Source organism: Lithobates pipiens, unplaced genomic scaffold (assembly GCF_037356315.1).
Source record: "Lithobates pipiens isolate NorthernLeopardFrog02 unplaced genomic scaffold, aLitPip1_a1.2 Scaffold_16, whole genome shotgun sequence".
Classification (NCBI taxonomy): Eukaryota; Metazoa; Chordata; class Amphibia; order Anura; family Ranidae; genus Lithobates; species Lithobates pipiens.
Genome location: NW_027507748.1, coordinates 328,315,916 through 328,336,312, shown reverse-complemented (window position 1 = coordinate 328,336,312; position 20,397 = coordinate 328,315,916).

The following is a 20,397-nucleotide window of genomic DNA, read 5'->3' as shown; positions in this document are numbered from 1 at the left end:
GGGGGGGGCTAATTTGTACTTTCCTGACTTGTTAGTGTTTCAAGAAATGAGCTACACCTGATGTACTGAAGACCTGATCAGATGTGATCAATTTTCAGTGATTGGCACCATAGTTTGTAGATGCTATAACTTTCACAAAGACCAAATAATATACACTAATTTGAGTTATTTTTACCAAAGCTATGTAGCAGTATAAATGTTGGCCAAAATGTATGAAGAAAAATTACTAATTTACAAAACTGTATAAGAGAAACAAAGTAAAATGATTTTTTTCACAAAATGTACGCTCTTTTTTAGCACAAAAAAAAACCCACTAGTGATTAAATACCACCAAAAGAAAGCTCTATTTGTGTGCAAAAAAGGACGCAAATTTCATATGGCTACAGTGTTGCATAACTGAGTAATTGTCATTCAAAGTGTGAGAGCATTGAAAGCTGAAAATTGGTCTGGGCAGGAAGGGGGTTTAAGTGCCCTGTATTGAGATGGTTAAATACTCATTTAAATTTTCCCAACTGTGGTGGTGCTATTGATGGTAAACATGGCAGGATGTTGGGAAGAATGGCGGCAACTCGGATGGAGTTGTAATTATGCAGACTGAGTTCTACCATAGGCTCCAGAATGGCACCTTAAATTTGACACCTGCGGAGGACAATGTTGAGGGCCTCAATTTAGTTTTTATGGCAGATGAGGCATCTTCTCCATTTTAGGCTGTTTTTTAACACCCATTAATCTGGCACAATATAAAATAAACCATGTTGTATTGTGCTCTTGTATCCTCCACAATTTTTTACAGAGGAATGCTAGCAGCTGCCTTGCCTCAGTGCCAACTGATGTGGACCCTGCAGTGTCAGGCCCAGCTGAAGCGGCTGCAGCTGGTCCGTCGGTGGGCATGATGATGGCTCTCGAGTTGCCCTCCCAAAATGTCCAAGATATCGGGCAAAAATGAATGGATTATTTTGTTAGTAGAGGGGCAATGGCTTGGCAGAAAACTGTAGCTGATCCAGAATAATATTTTTATTTGATCATAAACTCCTATTCATTTGAACTACTGTTGTCTGTGTTTCTTATCTGTATAATAGGTTCTCAAATGGCCTTTATTTTGGCCATTTTATATGTTGTGCTGTGGGTCTGCTACACACACACACACACACACACACACCCCTAACCCCCCTCTGGGAAGCGCTCTCCCAAGAGAGTTAGCTTGCAGTTTGTTTTGCACAGAGTGGCTCCGATCCTCATCTTCTGGGGTCCCTCTACAGCTGTCTCGGCTCCTCCCCACAAGAGCTAACCCTCCTCTGGAAAGCGCTCTCCCAAGAGGGTTAGCTTGCAGGCGTGCTCCCGTGTGATACACTCGGCAGCCATAGCGTGTATGGGTATGGCAAAGTCAGCAGATAGAATATTGGTATTGGTTGACTTAGAATTTGGGGGGGTTCAAAATGAGTTTGCACCCCAAAAAAATAGCCTCTTGCACTCTGCCTGAATTTGAGGACAACAATAAAATTTGTACACATTTTAGGGATTGTTTAGGCTAAGCCCAAAATGTAGATGACAAAATACATTAAGTTACTAGGCTAGATGTGTATGGACCCAGGATAGCATGCTGGGGAGGTTAGTGAAGGCAAATATGCACGAGGGACAAAAAAGGAGCATTAAAAGTGTACAGCATGCATGAGGACAAGGAGGACATTCACGGCATATTACAATAATGGTAATTATGGAATGAAGAAATTAATACAATACATTAGCAAACATGAAATGCATAGAATGTGATGGTAAACGACAAAACTTACCTGAATATAGTCCTTCTGCAGGACTTGTATGATGGCAGAACAGGTCTCTGGAATAATGATTCCCAGAGCCTGGAGGGAGATCGCAGTTGTGAACTTCAGATCCTAGAGAATTCTCCCCACCGCCAAGTACCGCAAGGTGGCGACGAGCCTTTGCTTGGGAATGATGGCTTGCTGCATGCATGTGTCCTGCTTCTTAATATAGGGGGTCAGCAAAGCCAATAGACAGAGAGCAAGGGTCTATCATCTGGAGATAATGCCTGAAATCATCAGGATTATTCTCTTGGAACTCCCACAGCAAAGGCATATGACAGAATTGGTCACGGTTAAGCAACCAATTCTTGTTTCAAGAACTACTCCTCACCCTGTTCCTGGACTGGACTTGGGTGAAAACAAGAACTCCAAGCCCAACAATAGCACGATCTCTCTGTCAAGAATGCCACATGGCTGGTAGACGAACGGCCGTTCAGAAACGAACTGACAAGAACACATTTAAAATCAGAAAGGACCCGACAAGCACGGTCTGAACATCAGAAATTACCTGCCAAGCATGCACTGAAAATCAGAGGTGAGCCAAAAGGAACACACTGAAAAACAGAAACAAACTGACAAGTACGCACTGAAAAACAGAAATGAACCAACAAGCACTACCTGAAAAACAGAAATGAAATGACAAACCCAAGGCTGAAAAGCACGAATTGACACTAACCAAACTTCTACTAGCATGAGATTAACAGAAGGAGCCCAAAGGGGGGCACATGACTAGTGGACTTCCTTTTTATCAGCTCGTAGTAGGTCTAGTACATCACTACATTCATAATTGCTTTCCAAAATTTGTGTGGTCATGTGTATGCAAGGTAAGTTTGAGCCAACGCCCTTCGGACAAAATCACACGGTTTTGTTGCCAGAAAATCCGATCGTGTGTACGAGGCTTTATAAGGAGGGGTTGACGCAGGGGCGTAACTATAGGTGGTGCAGCAGTCGTGACCGCAACTGGGCCCTGTGCTGCAGGGGGCCCATGCAGCCCCCTCTACATATGGCCGGCAGCAGCATAGGCAGCTAGGGGTACCAGTGCACCATGCACACGGGTGGCTGGAGGTGGAGGGTGACTAGCAGACCTCCATGCCCAACTATCGCACTGGCTGCTCTTTAGTTGTGCATTCCCCGCATGACCTGTGTCCTCAATTGGCTCCTCAGAGTACCCCTCTCCTGTTCCATGCATTGCCGCTCAGTCTGATGTCTATTCTCCCCAGCCAGAGTCCTGCCCCCCCCCCGAGTCCGGCCACCAGACTCGGAGGGAAGGGCCCTGGCTGGGGTTCAGGGGGGCCCTTCATGGTTTCTTGCATCGGGGCCCTGAAGGTTCTAGTTACGCCACTGGGTCGACGTATTGGCATTGTCATGATTGACCCTTTCAAGCCACCTGAGCACAGCTCAGAAGCCTGAAAGTGCATGATTAGTGTTGCTGAATGATTGCAATAGTTTGCCATTTTCACAAACTGCGCACAGCTAGAAGTCGTGTCAAGTTCATGCTTGACCCAATCTTGAAGCTCATCGCTAATTATTATTTAATACCACAAGCTCTATACCTTACCACAGCCATGCTTATAACAAAATTCTAGGACTATAGTATATTTTATTTCATAACAACAAGCAGCACAGGAGGATTTATTGCAAGATTTGTAATTTATATTTTCACTTTCCTAAGTTCTTCACTATTGTTTTCTTTTACATTTGGGCTTACTATGTAATCCCTTAAAGCTAATGTCGTAGTATACGTTATCAATGTAATATTTTCTGAACAGACGGTACGGGTGTGAAAGACAGCAACAGTATTAGGCTTGTTTTTTAACTTTTTCATTTTTCAAGGTAATGCGAGCTGAGACCTCAAGCTTGTTTTAGATAAGTCCTAAGAGTGATATGGCATCTGTCCTGCCTTTATTATGTGTCAGCGTTACTCATTTCAGTGTGTTTAGATCCTCAAATATGACTCAAACTAATTCTATAGGGGCTGAAGAATATTGCAAGTACATAACATGACAAGTGCTAAAGGGTATTCCTCTGAGCATTTTACAGTGCAAATATACAGAAATATTTAAATATACAAAACTATATTTTATATAACTATCTTACCTGTCCAAATCCATTCAATTAATTTTCAAATCCAGACTCTCCTGTCAGGAACTATACAAAATCTTGACCATTTCTACCCTGCTATCAAAGCAATACAGCTTGTAATAGAGAGTTCACTACCGAGGTGTTCTATTGTCTTTCCTCCAGTCACTGAGCTCTGTTTGTAAGATTCACAGTATTGTAGAACCTGATTGGCTTTCAGTGATCTCTTTCTCAGTCTGAATGCTGAGTACAATGGATTACAGGTAGCTAATACAAAGGCAGACTGAGATATTATTTATAAATATATTTAAAGGCTAACTCCACTTTTGAGTGGAAAAAATATATAACGAATGTAAAAATAATATAGTATATCAGACATCTCAACTCTCCCTCGAGTCGCGGGAGTCTCCCGCATTTGGGTGCGGGCTCCCGGTCCCCCGCGAACATGACAAGGCTGCATAACAAGTTTGCAAATGACACTGACAAGGCTGTAGATGGACACTGATAAGGCTGCATTGATGGGCATTTAAATGTAAGTTTTGTTCCTTAAACTTCCCTCCTAAAAGTTTTTTTCCTTAAAATTCCCTCCTAAATTTGGGGTGTGTGTTATACACCGGCACGTGTTATACGCCAATAAATACGGCCATTTCAAAGCCTATAATCGGTTGCACTTATTCTTTGATGTCACTTATAAATGTCTAAAAATCTCTGCAGTGACTCAGTATAAACATTTTTTTTTTAAATTTAAAAGATGTTTATTGAAACCAAGACAATACATATATCAAATTGCTCTCACGTAGGAGAGACAGCAGTAAGGCACGTAGTAAACAACAAAAGACAATATGCCAAAGGACAATGAAAAGGGGGATGATGGCGCCCGCGAACCAAAACTACAAGAATACTGGTCAAAAATGCGGGGCACATGTGAATTGGGGGGGAGCGAGTGATGCACACGGGAGTCCCCAGCTAAAAAGAAGTCCAGGGAAGGGGGAGAGGGGAACGGTTTCAGTGGTAAAGGGAGAATTCAATTTCTTTTGGGGAGCCCGGCTTCCAGACACCCCACATGGGCTCAGACTGTGCCCGGAGCTCTGAGCCCCCCAAACCCCTAACCCCCTAGGACTACCGCGTGCATCAAACCTGACATAGAACAACTTAACAAGAATAATGTCAACCAATCGAACTCAGGGACTGAAAACGTAGTAAAAAATGCGATCCGACTCTGGACCCTCCAAACAAGAAACAATGGGAGGGGCCAGAGTAGGGAAGGCCCTATGGGCCACAAGATAACAGTGTCTATGCAGGCCAAAAGGTAGGTCAATCTTGCTCAGTCCAGGCTCCAAACTTGTGCCGCATATCCAACACCTCCCGACGAAAGATTTTGAGGGGAGGGACGGAGTAGAGAGAAGAAGAAAGACAGGACAGAAACAGAGGGGACAGAATAGGGAAAGGGAGAAGGGAAAGGAATGGGTAGGGGAGGTACCCGTGCCAGGGGGAGCTCCTAGGGGAAGGCAGGGATCTCGTTGTGATACAGGTTGTCAAAAATACGCCCTGTTCTAGGGCTAGAGGAGAACCCCCACGTAGCGAGCCCAGGGATTCCAGATTTTCTTGAATTTTTTATATTTATCAATGATGAGACTGGAGGTCTTTTCCTGGAACATAATCCAGGAGATTTTCTGTTTAGCTGCTGGGTACGAGACCTTTGGGGACTTCCAAGCCCGGGCTATGGTCATCTTGGCACTAATCAAAATGTAGTGGATCAAACATTGTTGGTATTTAGAAGTATTAGGGATTGGCTGGTTCAGGAGCGCTATAGCAGGGGTTTGGGGGGCTGCAACGTCAGTGACCTTGCGGATCAGAGAGAAGATTTTGTTCCAGTAGCTTCTTACCCGGGGACACTCCCATAGGATATGGAGAAGGGAGCCCATGTGGCCACAGCCTCGAAAACATAAAGGCGAGGTCTGTGGGTAGAATTTAGCCAGGCGGGTTGGGACCAGATACCATCTAGTGAGGACCTTAACGTCTGCCTCAATGAGGGAGACATTAAGGATCCCTGTGAAGGCTCTTGAAAAATAGGAGTGCCAAGTGTCCATGTCCCACTCTAAGTCAAGGTCTCGCTCCCAGCTTAGCATATAACTGGATTTCTCCGAGGGGGTAGACAGAGCTGTGTAGATCAGGGAGATTCCCCCCTTCATGTCCATGGCCGAGACACACCACTGTTCATAAGGAGTGACCTCAAGGCGATCTGAGTTGGTGTGTAGGAGAGAGCGTAAAAAGTGATTTATCTGATAAAAATGGAACTGCTCCGTGGGGGGCATGGCAAGTTGGGAGATGCATTGCTTTAAGGTGACGGGACCATTCATATTAAAGAAGTGCCCAATCCTATATAGGCCTTTGTCCAGCCACCATCGAAAAGCTTTAACGTTTAAACCGGGGGGGAAGGCAGGATTATTAAAGATATGGGCCAGGGGGTGCCAGCTGGAAGTAACCTTGTTCATCTTATGTAGGGTGTCACAAAGTGCGAAGGAATGGGAGAGAGTAGGGGACATGATCGGGGGTCTGCTTTTTGAGGGGCGCCAAAGGAGAAAGTCAATGGTGAAGTTGGGAATTGCCTGTCTCTCCATCTCGATCCAATCCGGTTTGGATCCTCTCGAGTATACAGTCGAAATTTGGTTCAGGTGAGCAGCTTGATAGTACCAGCGAAGATTGGGTAAGCCCAAGCCCCCTTTCCGTCTGGGGCGGAATAGAGTGTTCTTGGGGAGCCTATGGGTGGAGGACCCCCAAATAAATCGGTTAACGGACAACATTTTTTTTTTTAATCTCTTTGTAGCTGCTAATATATTACAAGAAATCTGTATTTTAGGCTGGCAATGAAACAAACCTTAGCCCCAGAGCAGCCCTCTTCCTCTCATAGTAACCATCCCTCCTTCAGAGCCCTTTATTATTTATATTTATTACTTATATAGTGCTGTCAATTTACACAGAACTTTACATATACAGTCCCTGTCCTCAAGGAGCTTACAATCTAATGTCCCTAACTCCCATACTAGGTCCAATTTAGACAGAAGACAATTATCCTTCCAGCATGTCTTTGGAGTGTTCGAGGAACCCGGAGTACCTGGAGGAAACCCACACAGGTACAGGGAGAACATGCAAATTCAAGCAGGTAGTGCCATAGTTGGGATTTAAACCAATTGCCCCAGCACTGCTGGGCAGAAATGCTAACCACTTATGAGGAAATCCATTCAATTTTTTTCTTCTGGCCACCAGCTGAACAGTTTAACATCTTCGCCCTGGGCAGTGGATGACCTTGTCCTGGCACTGCAGGCGGATGTGATGATGTCCGCACCAGGGAATGCCAGTCTGTGCAAGGTGGAGGACTGTAACAAAATCCTGCCTCCTAGATAGATAGAACACTGATCTATTGAATCAGTATGATGTGTATGATAGGAGGCGGGACTTTGCTACAGTGGCGCTACAAAAGATACATTTCATATAGTCAAATGATAGTGTATAAATATTAAAATGTCCCAATTGAAATGAATCAAAAAAGTGTCCATAAATAATTCAGTGCATAAAACAATGGTGAAAACACATTATAATAAAGAAAAAAAAAAAAAGCACTTCAGTCCAATTCAAAAGCAAATACAGATGCCCATCAACTTTCAGCTCTTTGAAGAAATAAATCTGTAAGTGAGGGTCCTTTACAAAGCGAGTGGACTATCTCACAATCGCAAGCAGATTCCGCCCTCTGCAGGGACAGATGGATCTCTAATGCTTCAAGTCTGGCCAGCCACTTCCGAAGGTAGACAAGGAGACCCAACAGAGGATGCCAGTATGAAGATCAGAACTGCCTTAATTCTTTGTGGCATAGATTCATGGCGTGAGGTAAGTGGCTAGGATTACTGCTGGTGGAGGTTGTCACTTGATCACTTTGTGTTTCTTCCCAAGGAGCACCTACTTGGACACATGTTGGTGTTTTTGAATATGAACATTATGGAGTTTTTCATTATTTGATATTTAAAATTGTATTGATTATGTTATTGTATGTTTATGCGCTGCACTGCTTTTTACATTATATTGTCATTTGGGATTTGATCATTTGACCCTCAGTGTTCAGCTGCTGTTTTTAGGTTTAATCATTTTTGCGCTGATTGATTTGCTGTTGTGTTTTGCTATCAGAGATAGTATTCTGCATACCTTGGCTGTAACGAGTAGGTATTTGAATTACTGTTGCCTTTCTATTATCTGGAACCAGTCTGCCCATTCTTTATTAACCTCTGACATCAGCAAGGCATTTTCATCCAGACAACTGCCACTTGCTGGATATTTTCTCTTTTTCCCACCATTCTCTGTAAACCCTAGAGATGGTAGTGCATGAAAATCCCAGTAGATCAGCAGTTTTTGAAATACTCAGACCAGCCCGTCTGGTACTAACAACCATGTCACATTCAAAGTCACTTTCATCCCCTTTCTTCCCCATTCTGATGCTCAGTTTGAAATTCAGCAAGTTGTCTTCACCACGTCTAGATTCCTAAATGCATTGAGTTGTTGCCATGGGATTGGCTGATTAGCAAATGGCGTTCCCAAGCAATTGAACAGGTGTACCTAATAGCGTGGCCAGTGAGTGTATATGGCAACCTGGGAGTGTTCTGTGCACAGTTGGTGTAAGCATTCCCCCCCCCCCCCCCCCAGAACTGTTATTTTCTGCTTGTGTGATTGGCCAATTAATTTCACGAGAATTCTGCACTACCATACATGTCAAATTTTATTCATCCTCTGCAACAAAAAAAATATGCAGCTTTCCTCATTAGAGCCCTGCAAGTGCATTAGCTGATCCATAATGAAAAAGTCACTCCTATTCAGGATATGTATCCAAAAGGCATAGAAGAACAAATAGCTTTTTTCTTCTGAGCAGAAACAGGTAAGAATCCGCAACACAGTTTGTTAAAATCCCTGTAATGTACATTGATCACTCAGATTGCTTTGTTCTTTCACAACAAATGTAAAGTTAATTTTTTATTGTTTACATAACTGGAATAACAGAAAAAAACAACAACTGGTTCAAACTTTAAAGGTAATTTGGACCACATGGATTGTAAAAAATATATATTTTATTTGTACATAACAATATAAAAAATTGCAAGAGCAAGACACAGGGGCATAAAAATTAAAAACACGCCACACGTAAAATATAGGCCTAAATGGCCAAATATTATTTTTATACCATACCAGATGAGTGACCGCCTGTGTGTCAACGCATTTTGCAATTTAGCTTCAATAGGACATACAGAGGGGTGATGTAAGTAAACAACATGTCTCACTTATCTAGATGTGAACATACACACATGCAAAATAACTCCCTGCAACAAGATAAGCCAAATGGTCTGAGCCCCACGTATTTTAGTATTCTGGTTAATCATTCTGGAAAATCTCAGTGGATTGAAGTGGTCCCTCCCTCCTGCCCTATATTTGTTTAAGGGGTAATCTGGGGGGGGTTCGATTCTGATTTCCTGTTCAAAACATAGAAAATAAAACATAAAAAATAATAATAATAAAAACAACATAAAAATAATAAAAACATTTTTTTTATTATTTCCTCTTTTATCACAGAAACTGTGGGTCAGGGGGTCTTTGAGGGGTCAAGGATTAACCAGTTTGGAGAAGAATTGGGGGCCCATTTAGGGTATGATGCTCCCACAAGGTTGGTTGTTGGTGGTTCTCAAAGGAGCTAGGTCTCCTGGGGGAAAGTCAAAATGTGGAAATCGCAACGTCTTCGAGCCGGGTCAGGCACGGCTGAGCACATGGTCGGTAATAATAATCAAAAATGGGATTTAAGGACACCCAAAGACCCCCTCCTGGTTAAAATAGTTTTTGTTTATTAAAGGGCTGTTGTTGCCGTTTAAACCCATGTCACACAGTGTTGTGTTTTTATTATCAGTCCATAGGACCAAAAGTTGACAAATCCTAACCATAACCATGACAAAAGCCACAAGTCTGGCAACAAAGTGGGTAAGCTTTTGGCTAGGTTAAATAAGGGACCTCATCTACCCACCCACATTATGACTCCTTGAGATCCCCAAGGTAATCTTATCTCATCCCCAGAACAAAAATAACCTGTACAAATTCAGACAGAATTAAATAATTAAATAAGGGTTGTCTTTAGTGTAATTCACCAGGAAATTTAGATATAGAGGCATCTGAATATTATGCATTTCCCGTAAAAGACAGGCTTGTCCCTTCTCACTTCATGAGTATTCTTGTGAGGGGGTACACTAGCTAACAGGGAAGCTCAGAAGGTGGGCAGGCTGCAATATTGAAACATATTACATATGTATTTTTTACAGCTTCAGTACACATAATTAAAGTCCCACTCCAGCAGAAACATATTTTCAATAGGGTGGAAAAGGGTTACAACTAGGCATGAAGTTCAGGTTCGCTGCTACCTTGGGTGCAAAGTGAATCCTGGCACATTTTTGAGCAGGTTTACCCAGGGGATTTTGTTTAACCGTGATGCACTGCATGGACTGAATTTTGGCCAATAGGCATAAAAGGTCAATAAGATGTCTTTTTGTGGTAAGCCAGCCTCCGTCCTCACTATCACAGGTGGACTAAGAGCAGCCAAAGTATCAGTTATTTGAAAACTGTTGCAGGAAACCATAGGGAACACTGACAAACTGTAGAAATAGTTTAGATGGGAAACTGCTTTCATTCTGATTGTTAGCAATTTGGGCAACCTTTTTTTACTTATTATTGGGGGGCTTTTTGTTTTTAATTTTATTTTGTTGTTGATTTGAGATCACCAGTCAGAGGGTGGTCTTTTAGCTGCTGTCTAATCCATAGCAAACCTTTTTTTGCTTCATGGTAGCCATTTAAATCCCTGTTTCAGGAGGGATATTTTGACATTTTAATTTCTTTTGAAAAAAATGTATATAAAAAATTGTGTGCACATAGACCCCATCACATAAAATAAATGTTTGACACTCATCAGTTAGGCCTACTCTCCCGATTTAAACTGCCCTGCTACTGGAAAATCTTACACTGCTATGCACTCTACAGCCTCAGGCTGTGCTCTTTGTCCATAGTAAATCTAGGCGTAGCTTTGCTATTTAAAACTGTCTTGCTGCTGGCTAATGTTTTACTGATGTGTTGCCAGCTGCAGTAAAACCCCAGCCTGTACTTTTTTTCTAATACATTTCAACCTTTTCTGGCTCATAAAAACATCCTGCGGCTAGACAATTTCTCACTATTGTATTATCTGTGGTTTTCTAATTCTTCATTATATAAATTGGCCTTCCAGAAGAGCGGTTTTGCATTAGTAAGCCCCCATAAACATGGTCGGACATTCCGACAACAAAATCCGTCAGATTTTTTCTGACGGATTTTGTCCGAAACTGGTGTTGCATACACATGGTTGGAAAAAGTTGTCAGAAAATCTGATCATTCGGAATGTGATGACGTTCGTTCATTGCGACGGGACTGCGTTGCGGCTAGTAACCAATAGCTTTGGTCTCGTAATTTGATCTGAGCATGTGTGGCACTTTATCCGATCAGAAATTCTCTACAAATGATTGGAAAAAGTCTGATCGGATTTTGTTGTCGGAAAATTTGAGGTCCTGCTCTCCAATTATTTCTGTCTGAAATTCCGATGGAAAAAGTCCAATAGAGCCCACACACAATCGGATTTTCCGACAATATAATAAGATCTGACCTTTTCCTTGTGTACAGAGCATAAGAAAAGAGACAGCCATAGCAAAATACTAGCCAGTTTCTATTCACCCTATTCATCTATTCATCAAAGCAGGCCTATTACCGTTTGATGAAAAAGCATGTGTTGCTGCTAAAGTTACCTTAAAACATATTTTTATTCAAATAGAATTTAATGAGGTTGAACTGCTGCTGGTGTATGTAAGTCAAGCTAATATTAATATTAGTAATATTAGTAAAATATCCTGCCAGTGTATGCTGTCGCTGAGACTACATGTGAAAATTGTATTGTTCTGTAACACCATGAACAGATATAGGGCATCCTCAACATGTTATTTAAAAAATGTGTATTTTCAATGTTGCTCTCAAAGTCACATGAAAAGACCTTTCTTTTTGCATTGATGACTCCTATGGCAGTGCCCAGCTTCATATATTATTCGTGTGAGTAATTTGCCCATAAGCCTTAGAAATTGTCAGAATTTACCATCAACATTTGTCCCTTAACTATTTCAATACTGGGCACTTACACCCCCTTCCTGCCCAGGCCATTTTTCAGCTTTCAGCGCTGTCACACTTTGAATGACAATTGCGCAGTCATGCTACATTGTAACCATGTAACATTTTTATTGTTTTCTTTACACAAATAGAGCTTTCTTTTGGTGGTATTTAATCACTTCTGGGTTTTTATATTTTCCTTAAACCCCCCCCAAAAAACACAGAAAATTATGAAAAAAAAAGCTTTTCTTAGTTTCTGTCTGTTTCTTATAGGCACTGATGAGATAGCACTTATGGGAACTGATGAGGTACCACTTATGGGCACTGATGAGGCGCACTTATGGGCACTGATTAGGTGGCACTGATGGGCACTGATGGGCATTGATGGGTGGCATTGATGGGCAGCAGTATTAGCCAGCACTGATTGGCATCACTAATGGGTACTGATTGCTAGCACTTGTGGGCACTGTTTACTGGCACTGGTGGGAACTCACTTCTGGCACTGTGGGTGCTTTATTGTAATCAGGGCACTGATTGTCAGTGCCCTGATTACATGCCTAAATGTCCTCTGTGAGGAGATGCCACTGATCGGCTCTCCTCGCACTCTGTCAGTGTGAGCCATGGAGAGCCGATTACAGGTATCTCCATGTTTACATGTAACCAGCTGTGATTGGACACAGCCGATGACATGGTAAAAGAGCCACAGCCTCGGCTCTTTACAGAGATTGGGGTTGTACCACCCAGCCTCCATTTGACGGTGGGAAGACGGCAAGTGGATAACGAATGTAATTCACCTCTAAATTCAGGTCTGCTCAATTTCAAAGAAAATCTGCAAAACTCTTGGGGATTGAATCTGGGCAGATTCTCCCTTTACTAGTTATGACCTTTGTTATATCCTTTTTGCGGTCTGTGTCCTCTTTGAAGATGTTTTCCCTCACTTTTTGTCTCTGTAGGCAGACATGAGAGAAAGTTGCTCAATGAGAATACAGACAGCAACCCATCCTCACTATGCTCGAGAGGTAGGATTTTTGGTAAGACAGGTACATTTAGACAGGTCTGGTTGGTAGTCAGGCCTGTTTGTTTTGTCTGATCTGGGCTGGGAGTGACTCAGGGTAGCAGCTGGTGACTCACAGGCAGCATCACTGAGACCTCCCTCTTCTTTCCAGAGTTGGTGAGAAATATCTGGAAAGAGAGGAGGAGAGGAGAGGTGGAGCTGCCTGGGGTGTTTGGGGAGCTCTGACCAATCACCAACCTGGATTGGCAGGAGGCAGGCCTCCTTAAATACCCAGGGTCAGCCCAGCTGGGGAGGAGTTGTTGGGTGGAAGAGCTGGAGTGAGAGAGTGTGGAGGCTATCAGGGACTTTGAGGGAGCTCCCCAGTCTAGGGGGGTTGACCTTGGGCCTGGGCTCAGGTGCAGTCAAGACCACCTTCAGGAATGCATGATGAGGTCCTGCATCAGAGGCACACGAGAGAGCAAAGTGAGGACAGATGGAGAGAGCACCATTAACCACTTGCTTACTGGGCACTTAAACCCCCCTTAAACCCTGCCCAGACCAATTTTCAGCTTTCAGCACTGATGCACTTTGAATGACAATTGCGCGGCCATATAACACTGAACCCAAATGAAATTTTTATCATTTTTTTCCCACAAATAGAGCTTTTTTTTGATGGTATTTAATTACAGCTGGGAGTTTTATTTTTTGCTAAACAAACAAAAAAGATGCAAAATAAAAAAAATAAAAAATCATGTTTAACAGTTTGTTATAAAATTTTGCAAACAGGTAATTTTTCTCCTTCATTGAAATGCGCTGATGAGGCGGCACTGGTGGGCACTGATAGGCTGCACTGGTGGGCACTGATAGGCACAGTTAAGGCGGCACTAATAGGCACAGATAAAGTGGCACCGATAGGCACAGATAAGGCAGTACTGATGGGAACAGATAAGGCAGCACTGATGGGCAAAGATGGGCACTGATAAGATGGCACTGATGGGTGGCACTGATGGGTGGCACGGATGGGTGGCACTAAGGGGCGCTGATAGGTACCACTGATAGATTGGACTGATGGGCACTGATAGGTGGCACTGATAGGTGGCTCTGATAGGTGGCACTGATGGGCACTGATGGGCAATGATTTGCACTGGTAGATGACACTTATGGGCACGGATATGTGGCACTGGGGTGCAGCACTGTTGTTGAGGCAGATTGTGGCACTGTGGGTACTGATGGGTGGCACTGTGGGCACTGATGGGTGGCACTGTGGGCACTTATGGGTGGCACTATGGGCACTGATGGGGGGCACTGATGGGGGGCACTTTTTTATTATTTGGGTGGCACTGGCAGGGGGCAGGTGGGCACTGATAAGCTGGCCATGATGGGGACTGATGTCCCCATCATGGCCGCCGGTGATCGGCTTTTTTTTTTTCTCCTCGTGCTGTCAGCGTGAGGAGGAAAAATAGCCGATTACCGGCTCTGTTGTGTCACATGATCAGCTGTCATTGGCTGACAGCTGATCACGTGGTAAGGGGCCGGGATCGACCCCTTGCTCCGATCCATGATCAGGCAAGTCTCATAGACTCGCTGATCACAGAGCACGCTGCGTGCGCCCCTCAGGGGGTGCGCAGGCCGCTCATGCACGGGACGACGTCAATAGACGTCGTCCCGGCAAAGGAGGTCCGCGCTGTAGCGCGGATCTCAAGCGGTTAAGAGTCTCCAGGGAGGACAACTGTTTGCAGCCAGGAGGGCTGGTGAGCAGGGGTGGACTGCCAACTCATGGGGTCCCCGGGCAATAGGAGATTATGGGGCCACACAGTATACACACACACAGTATACAATCACACAGTACACACAGACATGTTTCTATTGGCTGAGAAGGTACTGGAGAGGTGAGGCAGCTATAATCTCTGGATTTATAAACCAAAAGGATGTCAGCAAGGGACATTTCAGAGACAAATGTAAACAAAACACAGATTTTTACATGCTGTCCCTGGTTTTACTGAGGCTGGAAACCCTGATGGGGCCCCCTAGTGGCTCGGGGCCCTCGGGCAGTGTCCGAGTGGCCCAATGGTCAGTCCGCCCCTGCTGGTGAGTGAGGCACAGTCAGGATGACTGGGGAGGCATGTCTGAGAGGACTAGGAGCTTTATGTCTGAGATGGGTCCAGAACCAGGACTGTGGTGGAAGGGGCAGTGGAAAGGGGCAGCTGCAGCCAGGAGGGCCGGCAAGGCCTGTAGAGGGCTATCTGGGATCAGTAGCCGCAGATCAGACAGCTAGCACAAGGAGTTTTGCTATTTTTTCTGCTATGCTATAGGGGCCCGCAGTTTCTGCCTGCAGAGGGCATTTGCTGAGGCCTGGCTGAGCCAGTGTCAGGCCTACCTATACAAATGTGTTAGCTGGTCCTGGGAATTGGGTGATGTGCTGGAGGAGTGAGGAGAGGTAACTTCAATCAAGAGTGTGCAGGAAGAAGTTGAAGGATTATGTACAGGGTGTGTAAATAGCTTGTCCCAAGTTAATTGCGGTAAACCAATTTCTGTTGATTTACTGGACATCCCATATACCCCATCCCCATCCAAGTTATATCCTTGAATAAAGAAAAAAGAAATAAGTTCAGTGACTGTTTCGTGACTCAGAGTGCCTGAAGTGAATGCATGGCTGTCAGGGTGACAGACAACCAAAATATTTCAGAAGCCCCTATGGGGGTACCACTACAATTACATATTCACATTCATCTTTTGATAAGAAATTAGCCTGCCCATGATACAATCCTTTTTAACATAAAGGCATAACTGTAATATGAATATAATACTTATGCAAGCATGTATATGAAAAACTTCAAATACACTGAATAAACAGAACATTGATTTGTAAACATGCTGAGTGTATGCTTTTGTTGTTTTGTTCCCTACTGCAGTAGTTACTATTAATTTGGAACCACTGATCAATATGAGAAAAGGTGTTGCCTATCTTTATAATTTCCAGAGCAGAATTTCCTAACCAAAATTAAAATAAAAGTTCTTTCCTGAAGTTGAGCTTTAAAGTAAATTTTTTAGAAGATCATCAGGTAATTTTTTGCAATTATTAAACAAATATAACAAAAGTTTTCCATGTTATATTGAACACAAAAAAGAAACCAAAATGGATCAGACAAAAGAAGCTCATTGTCAGAATAAACGTTTGTTACCTGCTCCCTTTTAGCCCTTTTTTGTGAAATGTACTATTGGAAGCTTTTGTTATATATCTTTTTGCTTTTTGATGATTGTAAAAAAAAAAAAATAACCCCATCGATTGTGTCAGAAATTCAGAGCTGTCCCGTGTCTTCTGCATATGTCCCCTGCCATTTCATAGAGTTAATTAGTCCTCCTCAACAAAAGAACAATTAATCTCTTTGTTGCAGGGAAGAAGAGAGAGAGAGATTCAGTAGTTTAGCAAAAAGTTAACTCAACTCTATTTCTTGTAAATTTCAAAAACATGAGGAAATGCACATGTATTACATACAAGCACTGCATTTTTATTTTTTTTTGATGATGAAAGGTATATTTTCAATTGCTAAAATCAAGTACTTTCCCTTGTATAGGCCTTAAATAAATTCACCATGAAAATGAACAACATTTAGAAAAGCTGGATTTTTTTAAGGATTGTTATCTAGGCACAAGTTTAAGTAACATTTTACAATAATGTACAAAAAAAAGATATTTTTGCACTGAAAAGCTACACGCAATTGTCATATTACATTTTATATTAAGGTGGAAAGCCAGTAGACATTTTGGATAGAGTGCAAGGAATTAAGATTTTTAGTTTTTTTTGCTGTGTACCATTTGCAATCAAAACAGGAAGTGAAAGGGAAATCTCCTTATTTAAGCCTAGGTTCACACTGACAGTGGGAATTAAATTGTGTGAGTTCATATAAACTCACACGATTTCATTCCCACATGTCAGTCCCGACTTCGGGGAAGATTTCAGAGAAATCTGTGTGGGTTTCTGCACAGATGTCTATCGAAATCGCACTCAAAAATCACTAAAAGTAGTACAGAAGCTACTTTTGGGAATTGGTGCAACTCCACCCCGATTTGGACAGTGCCATTGCCAGCAATAGCCACCGATTTTCTACGCTGTTTGACATGTCAAATCGCGTGCCAAATCGCTGCAATGTGAACCATGGCTAAAACCAATAAAAATCAAATAGGGTTCTGCACTGTGCAGGATTCTGCACTCTGCCCAAAACAAAATAAATGTTTTTGTTGGCATTCAACCTAATTCTTTCAGAGGCTTTTTTTCTAACTAATGGGGATATTTTGTCAACTACATTATTGTGTAAAATTGTAAATATATAACCCTGCCTGCTAAAATGGGGATTATTGGAAAGTCTAAAAAACGAATTTCTACATTTTCATATGGTTGGATTTCCTGTAAGTTACTTTTATGAGCTAGGTAAAAAAAAAAATACATTAAATACATTGTATGCCAGTAGAGTATTAATTAAACACAAAACCTGCCTATGGTGAGATCTAAAACCTAAGGTTGGCGCTCCAAATGTCAGTTCCAGCTATATATATTCCAAATATAAAGGTAAAAGGATATCTAATTGCTTCAAAGGGCAGCTTCTGACTGTGAGATCTTCACTAATTAAGGCAGAAGCTAGTCCATTCCAAGAATAATGAGGGTGAGCAAGCATCCATCACATAGAAACTAAATATAACACCCCCAAACAGGATAATAATAATGTAATAAGCATATGTGCCTGAAGGTTTTGTTGTATGCTTTGATATTTAGTTAGTGATGCTTTACCACATTCTCCACCTTTGTTTCACCCTTCTGGTAAAACTTAACTTGTGTGCTGTATCCTAACTTTTTTTGTACACAAAATGCATGATTAGAAGTGGTTTCCAATACCAAGAAAATAATAAGCCTAAGAATTTAGACAGCAATCCAGAGCTAAAAAATAATCTGATTACTGTAGCTCTTCTCTGATTAACCTCTTACCGACAAGCTGCCATCATTATACTGCAGCAGGTTGGCTCTCCTGGGCGAATCGCTGTAGGTTTACATTGTCCACTTTAAGATAGATAGGGATGGACACGTGCCCCTGGCATGACACTGGAGCCAATGCGTGTGCCGCTATGTCCGCTGGCAGCCCGCGATTGCTCCAAAGAGAGCCAGAACGGGGATCTGTATGTTTACACACACAGATCCCCATTCCAACATGGTAGTAGAGAGATCTGCTGTTCCTAGTGATCAGGAACAGCAATCTCTCTCTACTCCCAAGCAGTCCACTCCCCCCACAGTTAGAAACACCTTCCAGGGAACACATTTGACCTCTCAATCGCCCCCTAGTGTTAACCTGTTCCCCGCCAGTGACATTTACACAGTAATCAGTGCATTTTTAGACCACTGATCGCTGTATAAATGTTAATGGTCCCAAAAAAGTGTCAAAAGTGTCTGGTCTGTGCGTCACAATGTTGGAAAATTGCAGATTACCGCCATTACTAGTAAAAAAAAAAAAAAATAAATAAAAATGCAATAAATCTATCCCCTATTTTGTAGACGCTATAACTTTTGTGTAAACCAATCAATATACGCTTATTGCTGTTTTTTTTTTACCAAAAATATGTAGAAGGATAAATATTGGCCTAAACTGATGAAGAAATGTCTTTTTTTTGTATTTATTATAGCAAAAAGTATTTAAAATTTTTTGTTGATAGCGCAAAAAATAAAAACTTCAGAGGTGATCAAATACCACCAAAAGAAAGCTCTATTTGTGGGGGGAAAAAGGACATAAATTTGCTTGGGTAGAACATCACACAACCATGCAATTGTCAGTTAAAGCGACGCAGTGCTGTATCCCCTCAAAAAAAAGTCATATGAAACCTTAAGCCTGAGCTTTTGCCATCCACAGGAGACAGTGTGCCAATGATATCGAGCCCAGTGTGAAGTCTACACAACCTATTTGTTATATGATTTTGTAGAAATATGAACACAAATAACTGCACTTAACAAAACTTGCCCTTCGGTACCATGTTAACCAAGTTAGCAGTGGTGGACTTTATTCCTTTATTGTTATATATCATTACTTTACATCGACTGAAATAAATTAGGGCTGAGATTGGAATGCATAAGCTACCCAACATTGTGATCACTCCAGACGCCTTCCTGTCCCAGGAATCTTTTGTCAGACAATTTATGTATGTAGAACAAAGCCCATGTTCATAAGTAGCCCTTGAGAATACATGATAATCAAACGGCCTGTACACATGCTTTGAATTTTGAATGTCAATTGTGTTACGGCGACCGATCGTCCGCAAATATTAGAGTTTCACTTTTTCGTCAGACATAAGCTGGATGTGCAGACTATAACATTTTTGTCCGGAGTGAACTCAACGTCTGATTTTCGTTTCATTAGTATGGTTTCCGTACTAAAAAATTGTAAGAGCAAGACTACGCATGCCGAGAAACTAAAAAATACATACAAAACTATTCAACACGTTATATCACTTCTGACGTTGTATTCTGTCAAACGAAAATTATCGTATTGTTAGTAGCCTCTTCACTTTCAACATGAGACTAGCATGCCACAAAAATTTGACATTCTGTCATCTGAAAATCAAAGCGTGTATACGAGGCTTAAGAGTGTGCTAAAAAAAGTGCAAAGATATTCCCAGGAACTTAGGTGTCAACTTTTCCTTTCATACCAGTGTTTATTGATTATTATTTATCTAATATAATCATGGAAAGTAAAATATAATTTTTCGCAATGCTTTATTTTGTGTGTGTGTGTGTGTGTGTGGGGGGGGGGGTGTCAGTCTTTTTTTTTGGAATCAGATTTTTTATTACTTTTTACAATTAAATTTTTTTATATTAATTTATTTAAATTCTTTTTTTATCAGCCCTGTTTTTGGTAGGACTTTAGTGAGATATAAGGGGTCTAAGTAGACCCCTAACATCTTTCCTTTGAAATAGAGAAAAGCAGTGAGGACAGAGATTCCCCAGTCCCTTTCTCTGCAGCCTCAGATGCACTGAAGGTGAACAAACAAGAGGCAGAAGCTCCTATTCATTCATCAACTGAATCAGAGTGAACACAGTTTACAATGTTTCAGTTATGAATGGACAAAGCAAGTAATCACTGACTCTGCTCATTCAGAAAAGAAAAGGGCCAGCAAATGACATATTTACTCTGCTCTCCTACGGTTCTCTCTCTGCTCTCTCTACCCTTCCTCTGCTCTCTATCATAACAGATGCGGGGGGTGGGGGTATTGGAGGAGCACAGTGGGGGGCCAGAAGAGCACAGGAGAGTTGGGGGAACACACAGG